Source organism: Callithrix jacchus, chromosome 4, assembly GCF_049354715.1.
Source record: "Callithrix jacchus isolate 240 chromosome 4, calJac240_pri, whole genome shotgun sequence".
Lineage (NCBI taxonomy): Eukaryota > Metazoa > Chordata > Mammalia > Primates > Cebidae > Callithrix > Callithrix jacchus.
The window spans coordinates 61,839,225-61,849,483 of NC_133505.1; positions in this window are offsets into that span (position 1 = coordinate 61,839,225).

Genomic DNA, 10,259 nt, shown 5'->3' on the forward strand with positions numbered 1-10,259 from the left:
GTTGGTAATAACAGCAACAAGCTCCATCTAGCAAGATTGGTCACCTGTGGTGGACCTGGTGGTGACAGCAGGGATGCAACTGCAGCAATCAATTAAGATGGTCTCACTAGGGTGGGGAGGTGTTAGAGGCATTGTCACAGCAGCATAGTGCCCAGAATGCCAAAGGGCAGCAGGATGGATCCAGGAGCCTTTCCTGATAAAAGAGGGCTTGCAACCCAGGGGTTTCTGGGATGCTCACTCTACTGGGTATTAGTCCCCTCTCACATTGTTATCAAGAAATACCTGAGACCGGGTAATTTATAGAGAAAAGAGGTTTAATTGGCTCATGATTCTGCAGGCTGTACAGGAAGCATAGTGACTTCTGCCTCTGGGCTGGCCTCAGGAAGCTTCCAATCATGGAAGAAGGCAAAGTGGGAGCAGGCATCTCACATGGCAGTAACAGGAGGAAGAAAGAGAGGGGGGAGGTGCCACATGCTTGTGAACAACCAGATCTTAAGATAACTCATTATTACAAGGACAGTACAAAGGGGATGCTGCTAAACTATTCATAAGAAATCTGCCCGCATGATCCAATCACCTCCCACCAGTCTCCACCTCCAACACTGGAGATTATAATTCAACACAAAATTTGGGTGGGAACACAGATACAATCTATATCAGGGTGGAACCCTACATTTTATGTTTCTTGCCCTTGCTCTTGGTAGCTATTGTCTCATTGGACTCTACAGTGTCTGCTTGTTCCATTGCATCGGGAGCTCCTTGAGGGAAGGAGCCGTATTAAATTCATTTATGTGCCCCTAGTGTTTAGCAGTGTTTTATTGAATTAGTAAATAAATCCATCTCTGTTCTTTATCAAAACTCTGAGCTGTGATGAAGAAGTCAGTGTTTCTGCTTGTGCTTTGGATCCCTCAGTAAGGCCTTTGCTTCTACAGTAATGTCGTCCTGTAGAGTAACACCTGCTGAGTGCTGACAATGCCTGCCGTGCTTACTATAATCTCTAAGTTTGCCTTTAAGCTTCATATGTAAAATTTTTCATTACTTTGCTATTTTCATCTGATCACATTCTCCTCGTTCCTCCCTTTTAAGTTTAAGCTATGCAATGTGACCTTTTGCACAAGTCTGAAGTTTTATTTCTATGATTTCTTCTTTTCTGCACAAATGTTCATCTTTCTCATACTTCCTATTACTTCTGAATATTTTCCTAATGACAGAAGTCATAGAAGCAGTCCTTAAAAGCTGTTTGTTTGCTTTGAGACATTCTGTCATGCAGGTTTGAGTGTAGTTGCATGATCACGGCTCACTGCAGCCTCGACCTCCCAGGCTCAGGTGATCCTCCCACCATAGTCGCCTGAGTAGCTGGGACTACAGGCACCTGCCACCACACCCAGCTAATTTTTCTATTTTTTGTGGAGCTGGGGTTTCACCATGTTGCCCAGGCTGGTCTAGAACTCCTGGGCTCAAGCGATCTGCCCACCTCAGCCTCCCAAAATGTTAGGATTATAGACATGAGCCACCATGCCCAGCTATCTGATTTTATATTAATACCAACAGCTCTGGTTAGACACAGTCTCTGGGAATTTGTGGCCAGTCTGTAGTGTTGTCTCCTTATTTAAAAAATACCCCTTCCTTGACCTCACTTCAGTGTCTAATTATCATTTCATTTTCTATATCTATCCATGAAAAAATGTATAGAGTGGGGAAAATCTACATTTCCACCTCCATTTCCTTGTCATCCACTTTCACTTGAACTCACTGCCACCTGGCTTCAGCTTTACCACCTATGAACACATCCTGTTCTCTAAAGTCTCCCATGCTTTTCTTCTAACTTTGAGACAGTGAGCTGTTTTCATACTCCTCTTTCATGCTTATTTAGTTGGTTTAACGTTGTCAAAAAGTAAAATAAAACAGAACTCCCCAAGCCCAAAACCTCCCCTGCTTTAGAGAGTCTCCCCATCCTGATACCTGTGACCCTGAGTTCATCTGCATTATTCCAACCCATCTGGTGAATGAATTAATGCTGATTTTTTATCATTCAACATGGTGTCAGCCTCCTTCAGCCTTCCAAGGCGAGCCTATGACTTTCCTCCCTTCTAGGTCCACATGCATTGGTTTCCTCCCAACTCTGCACCTTCACCCCATTCATGGCACTCTAAACTCCACATAGCCCCTTGGTTTTCTAAATCCATTTAAAACCTTACACCATCAAGGAGAAACTTAGCTTCTTAAACTTTCCCTACTCGAATGGCTCCTCAGGGCTTGTGTGAACAGTGGAGGTTTTTAATTTTTTGGTATGATACTAATTTATCAACACATGTGTACTTCTTTTTAAATATGCTTCACGTTTTTTTTTTCTCATGAGCGTGTATTGCTCCCCGAGACCCTTTCTTGCGTTTGAGTTTTTTCCAAAATGCTTAATATGGTCCTCTGTATGCAGAGAGCACTAGCTAAATATTGGTTAAAGTGGGTAACAATTAAAAATGTAATACTTACTTCTGCCAGCTGAGTAAATAATTAACTTGCTCAATATGACCGTGACAATGTGTCCAGACACTGTCAGTTTCTGCTTTCAGGGTACTGTTGTCTGTTGCTAACTTATTGCTCCTCTGGGTCACCTTTTCCTACCCGGCTCAGATATACAATGTGGGGCTTATAAAGTTAGACAAGGACATTTTCTTATTGGTTTTCTTACCTATACCAGCAAGTTAGAAGGAAAAGCCCACTAAGGAAAAACCAAACCGAATCATTTTCACATAGCCGACACAGAACATTTCACCTCTGGTATCCAAAATATATAGGGATTTGTCCCCACCAGCAACCAATACATTCTCTAGAAGACATCAGCTATGTGTCCTATAATTTAATTCAATTCTGACACTATCTACCTGGAGATAGCATCAGATCCCACAGAGCAAGGGTTCAGCCCCACAGGACTGCCCCCACTTCAGAGACCAGTCACAAGTTATAGGTTGTCACTTATGTTTCTACTGACCAGCTAGAAGTCAAGATTCCCGCTACTGCCTCCTTGGGTTCAACAGATTTGCTAGGATGGCTCACAGAACTCAGAGAAACACTTGCTTATGTTTACTGGATTATTATAAAGGATACTACAAAAGATACACATGAACAGCCAGAAGAAAGAGATGCATAGGCAAGGCATGTGGGAAGGAGCACGGAGCTTCCACGACCTCTCTGCATGTGCCACCCTCCAGGACTTCCCACGTGTTCAGCTATCTAGAAGCTCCTGACCCGGGTCATTTTGAGTTTTTGTGAAAGCTTCATCATGTAGGCACGATTGATTAAGTCATGAGCCATTGGTCAGCCCCACTGTCCTCGGTGAAGGTTGATTGGTGGGACTTTAAGTCCCAATTGTCTAATCATGCCTTGGTATTTCTGGTGACCAGACCCCATACTGAAGCCACTTAGGGATCCCTAGCCATAAGTAATCTCATAGCATATTAAAGACACTCATCACTCTGGAGATTCCAAAGGGTTTTAGAAGCTGTATGTCAAGAAGCAGGAACAAGCCCAAATACATATTTCATAACATCATAACCATGTGACAACTTATCAAAAAGACCAGGTACTCACTTACCAGACCGAATGCCTGTAAGAGTTGATGAGGTTTACTTGAGGGAGAAGGAACTGATGGAAGCATCTTGTGGCAGACTGTTGGGGCTGAAGTTCAGGTTTGTCATACTCTAGTAGGATGATTTTGGCCAAGTTATTTAACTTCTCTGTGCCTCACTTTCTTGTCCCAGTGAAAGGAGAGAGATTGAGAAAGTGAATGGGGCAAAACGTTAACATTTGATGAATCTGGGTAAAGGATATACAGGCTTCTGTCTACTATTTTTATCACTTTTCTATAAATTTGAAATTATTTCAAAATAAAAAGTAAAAAAATACTCGTGACTTGGACACTCAATTTTTCCATTTGCAAGATAGATGAGTTTTCACTTATGGTCTTAAGGAATGATGCTAATATTTTCTGAGTGGGAGCCTGGGACATTTTGTCTGAGGAATCTCTTTACATTTTTTAAAGGTAAAAGTCTTTCAAAGGTTATAAGTTAAAGCACATTAATGAATAGACTTTTTAAAAGAGAATACAAGTGTATAACAAGAAATAAAAATTTAATAAGCTACCTTTATTGGTTAATAAAAGAGTTGAATTGTCATGTATCCATTTTAAAGTCAGTGGTATATTGATGCACTGGTATTGTTTGAAGAACTCAGTTTGCTCAGTAATGAATTTTTTCCCCCAAATTTCATTGCAAATCTCATCATAGTGACATTGAATTATCATTGTTGACACCTCCAATTCATTCAAAGTTCTTAATCTAAAAATATTGCTTCTCAATGTGCTTAAAAGTGAAAAGACAATATGTGTTTTCATTAGGTGTGAAATATTCACATTCACAGAATAAAAATCTGTAAGTAAACTTTATTATCTCCTATACAAGGAGATTTTATCATCTCCTTCTGTGTGTTACATTCAGCTAGTAAGTTCTCTTTCTGTAATACAAAGTTAATTTTAAAATTGTATTACCAAATAGCAGAGAATGTCAAAAATGTGACACTTGGCTCTCAGTTTAAAATGGAAATGTACTCCATTGCAACTTTTCCTAGTTTTATACTTTCAGATTCATGAAGACACTGAAAAGTGATGAATCCACATAACCATGACACTGGAAATGAAGTTTGAGTGGCAGTCGGAATCTAGGAGGAAGCATTGCTAAGTAAAAATTTTATGGAGCTTGACTAAAAATCCCTGTCAGGGACCATCAAAAGTTCAGTCCGTGACATGAAAAATCTTGCTGGAAGTTGAGAGAAGTTTCTGCCTACTCCATGATCCAGGAACACAAGACCTTTACCAACCAGAAAAGTGGATAGCTGTTCTTCTGCTGGGAAGGTTAAAAAAGGTAAACATTATAATGGCTAGGACTGGGATTGAGGGAGAAAGAAGGAAGAAGGAAAGAAAAAAAGAGACAAAGGTAATAATATTAGTAATGGTAAATAATGTTAGTGTCTTTCAAAACCAAAATAATTTGGCAGAAAAAGGAATTACTTTATATCAACAAAAGTTATAATCCATAAAATTCATGACCTATAAAGGTCATGGATTTTACATCTATAGTATTACAAACTTATAATGTAATATCTCTATAGTATTGCAAACTTAAAATGGAAAATTGACAGAAGTACAATTGTTGTAAGAGGCATTACAACATTTTTCTCAAGATTTGGTAAGGACTAAAAAGTAGAACAAAACGGAATGAGTAGGTAGATCTTGAATTTTGTATTTTAAAAGCAGAGAATAAACCTTTTTCATGCAACCATGAAAACCTTTTTCATCAGCCATTTGCAGTAGCTGGTCATACCACTGGGATGCAGAGGGCATTTTGCCATGTAATAAAAATGAGAACATGTAGAAGCCACATTCATATGATCAAAACTAATATATACTAAGAAAAGCTTAGACAAAGTCTTCAATCTATGAGTTATCTAACAATTTCTAAAATGAAGTCAGAGGACTTATGTGTTTGAAACTTTAAAGTTTGTATGTAATCTATAGGAGAATATTCATAACAACACTGTTAATAACAACAACAGGCTGGAAATAACCCAAATGTTTGTCAGTAGAATACACATATCAATGGAGAATTGTGCAACTATCGGTGAGGAGTTTCTGAATATGTTTCTATTTTTATATAGTCTGCAGAATGCATTGTTTTTTGAAAAAAGCAAAAATGGAGGAAAATATACAATGTGCTACCATTTATTTTAAAAAGGTAACAAAAATATGAATATACATATATTAAAAATCACAACCATCCAGGAATGGTGGCTCATGCCTGGAATCCTAGCACTTTGGGAGGCTGAGGTGGGAGGATCGTTTAACTCCAGGAGTTTGAGACCAGCCTAAGCAACAGAGTAAGACGTTGTCTCTGCTAAAAAAAAAAGTTAGCTGGGCATGGTGGCATGCACCTGTGGTCCTAGCTATATGGGAGGCTGAGGTGGGGGGATCACTTGAGCCTAGGAGGTCAGGGCTGCAGTGAGCTGGGATCACACGACTGCACTCCAGCTTGGGTGACAGAGCAAGATTCTGTCTCAAAACAACAAAGATAACACAAGAGCATAATAAAGCAAAACTGAACAAAAATTAAAAATTGGCTATCTATATGGGAACAGAATGGAGGAAACATGGATTAAAAACAAAACTTTCTGATTATACCTTTTTTGTAGATTTAACTTTGGAACCGTGCAAAGATTTTACATAATTATCAAATCAAATTAAATTAACAAAAAAATCCTAAAAACTGGAAGAAAAATAAAAATTACTGTATGTAACTAGTTGCTTAACTACACAGAGAAAAATTATACGAAGTAACTTTTAAAAACCCAGAGATTTAACATATAAACCTAGTGGGATATACCCTAAGAATAAAAAAAATGCAAATACACTTTATGCTACTTTCATTTATCATGCTGTTTATAATAATATTGGCATTCCTATTCTGAAACTATGGCATATATTACAGGATATGGTAAATAAGTACTTGCATTGTTAAGAACCAAGTTGTAAATATGAGAAAAAAATAAAAAAGCAAAGAAGTGCAAACCCTGTAAACCTAAACTTGAATTGAAAACATCTGTATAAACTCATGATGTGTTTTCTCTTAACAAAACAAAACAGCACAACAACTTATTTCCTAGCTCTGCCTGCTAAAAAGGCCTAGAAACAATGAGCAGCTCAACAGCAGTAAGGTCCTATAACACCCAGATTGTAGTTTCTTTTTTTTTTTTTGAGACGGAGTTTCGCTGTTGTTACCCAGACTGGAGTGCAATGGCACGATCTTGGCTTACCGCAACCCCCACCTCCTGGGTTCAAGCAATTCTCCTGCCTCAGCCTCCCGAGTAGCTGGGACTACAGGCACATACCACAATGCCCAGCTAATTTTTGTATTTTTAGTAGAGACGGGGCTTCACCATGTTGAGCAGAATGGTCTCGATCTCTTGACCTCGTGATCCACCTGCTTCGGCCTCCCAAAGTGCTGGGATTATAGGCGGGAGCAGATTGTAGCTTCTAATACAAATTTCCATTAAAAGGAATCCAGATTCTTTGAAGGTCAGCTAATTTGAAGATGGGGGAGCAAAAATTCAAAAAGGTTTTTATCTTGGTTCTTTTGTGCCGTTATAACAAAATACCCGAGACTGGGCAATTTACAAAAATCACAAATTTATTTCTCACAGTTCTGGAGGATAAAAGTTTAAGATTAAGTCACTGGCAAGTTCAGTGTCTAGAAAAGATCCAGTCTCTGCTTCAGAGATTACGCCTTTCTGCTGCGTTTTCTGAAGAGGGTGGACGCTGTGTTCTCACATTGCCGAAGTCAGAAGGCAGAAAAGAGTCTAGGCTAGTTCCCTGTAGCCTTTTTACAAGGCACTAATCCATCTCTCGTGGCTTAATCACTTCCTCAAAAGTCTTAACTTCCAACGCCACCACAATAGAGACTAAATATCAACACATGAATTTTATGAGGACACACTGAACCACAGCAGTCTTGGAACATACAGTCATACCATAAAGCAAGAACATTTCACTGACCGCTAAAGTCGTTTCAGAAAGAACTCAGAATCCAGTTTGAATATCTGGCCAAATTTCAGTGGCCAAGAAAAAAGAAAATTTGAATGAGTGTTGAAGACACAACAGATTTGTTTAAATCCGTGCATTCATAAAAGACAAAAAACTCTTGGTCACCTATAGAGGGTTCTGGGAAATCAGCTCATTATTCTGAGAACTGGTAAATACAAGGACAGGATCAAATATTAATCTAACCTTTCTGGTATTAACTGTACCATAGCGTAACCAAATAGTTGATGAAGGGAAGTTTCTCTATTATAGAAGTATTCTTGCTAATACATGAATAAGGAATGAAAATTTCAGTATTTGCACATTCTAATGAAATAGTGAAATAGGCTAAAACTTCTAGCAATCACACAAGAGAAGCAACTGGGCATTACATATCTGCTAACAAAAGTCCTGTCACTATCACCAATGGTGTCTCCTTGTGAAAATCTTCCAGTTGTAAGTGATCAAATTATCCATTAGGGCATGAGAGCATAGGTAATGCAGGAGACAGAAACCATATGAACAATAGATGCCACGTGGTATCTATTGCAATCAGCAATATTCGCAATGCTGGAAATTTTATGGGGCAAACTGACCTAGTTTCTTCACTATATACCTGGCAAGGAGGGACTAGGGGGAGGGAGTGGCAGATGATCCTGGTGCCCACCAATACCCTCTGTGCCCTTCACTGTGCTCAGCCTTGCTCCCACTGTCAGTAGCTGCCTTTTGGTGCCTAAGAGCTTTCTTTTTTTTCCCCGGAACTGCAGAAAGCCAGAAGTGCCAAGCAATTAATACCCTCAGAAGCAAGCCTTACCCAAGGATTAAATAAAGTGGATGATTACATACCCAAGCTCCTTCAACTCCCAGGGGCATAATTCTGAGGTGGGTGTATGTTTATCCCTTTTCCAAGAAGTTCCCCAAAGGATTAAACTTCAGTCACCCACTGGTAAATTGCTTAACAGCTCAACCTCTGTGGGTTTGGGTTGCTTTTTGTTCCTTGTATTACATACTCTCTACTTTATGGTATACCCTGCACTTCCAAAATTAACTGTCTATACTTGAACCCTGTCTTAGAGGTATTTCGGGAATAACTCAAACTGAGGCAGATGGGGAACTATAGATTAAATGAGACTTAAGAGATGTCAACCAATTGCAAACTATGGAGCTGAGCAAAAAAAAAAAAAAAAAAAAAAAAAACGGATTTAAAAAGTTTACAAGATAATTGGGGATATTTAAAAACTGACTAATGTTTGATAACATTTAGAAATTATTGGGGTTGTTCAGATGGCATAACACAGATATGCTTATCTTTAAAACCATGAGCAAATATTGAATATTTATAGATAAAATGTTAGGACACCTGGGATTTGCTTTCAAATTAATATGGAGTTGTGATTAGTGATGAGTTGATAATTATTAAAACCGAGCACTGGTATGTGAGACTTTATGATAGCATTCTGTCTACTTTCATAGATGTTAGAAATTTTCCCTAATTGGATACAAAAAAAAAGAAAGCTGAAAGTTCTATGGGGATTGTTAATAACTATTCTTAGTGCTTCAGAGTGTTCAGTACATAGTCAGCAAAAAAGCACTCAAAACATTATTCACTGAACAACTGTTTTGTCTCATGTTGGGGGATACCAAGGCAACTGTTGTTGATGTTAATATTTTTAGCTGACATACTGGAAATGTTACCAAGAATTTTATACAGATCGGAGGGGAAAAAAATCATTTTATCAATTAGTACAACGTCAGGTTCAAAACATGTTACACTAGCTCTACTAGTAACTGAAATATTTTCAGCTTTGATTTGTCACCATCTGTGTCTTGAAAATTATATTTGAATTAACATATTTTTTTTAGAATGTGCTGTTTTTTTGCCAAAATTTGGAATTTCTGGGATACTTTGATGAAGCAAGTGGGACAGAATATGACACTGAATATTTGGAAGCAGGACTTGCTTAGAAAATCTAAGATTGTGAGTGCTGAGTTTACCTAGGGGCTATGATGTTTCTGAAGTTTACAAGATAACTGCTTTTGTTGGGGTTATCTTGTAACACAGCTGATGAAACTAACTTTACTGGGAAAATCATTTAAATAATAGTGTATTAAGTCAGAGGGTAGGGTATATTTGAAGTCTTAAAAGATTGTAAACAGAAACTTTCAAGAAATTCTACAGAAATTTTCCATTTAAAAAAATATAGATAAAGCTGGGTGCAGTGGGGCACGTCCGTAGTCCCAGCTACTTGGGAGACAGGAGGATCACTTGAGGCCAGGAGTTCAAGACTGTGGGACCCTTAGATTGTACCTGTGAATCACCATTGCACTCCAGCCTAGGCAACATACCAAGTTTCCATCTCTAAAAAATATATATATATAACTTTAGATATAGATGTATCTGTATATCGGTCTCTCAAAAATTCTGTCACTTCCATGAGTTCACATTATTGCCGAGATTTATTTTCTTGCAAGATTTTTGAATGATATGATAGTCCCTGTTTTCAAGCTGTCAGGTAGTAAAACAGTAATTTAATTTGGCAATAATATATGATATTCTAAGAAGATGCATTAGAAGATTTGTAAGAAGTGCACTGAAATATTTTGGAATGTCCTTCAAACAGGCAAAGTTTAAACT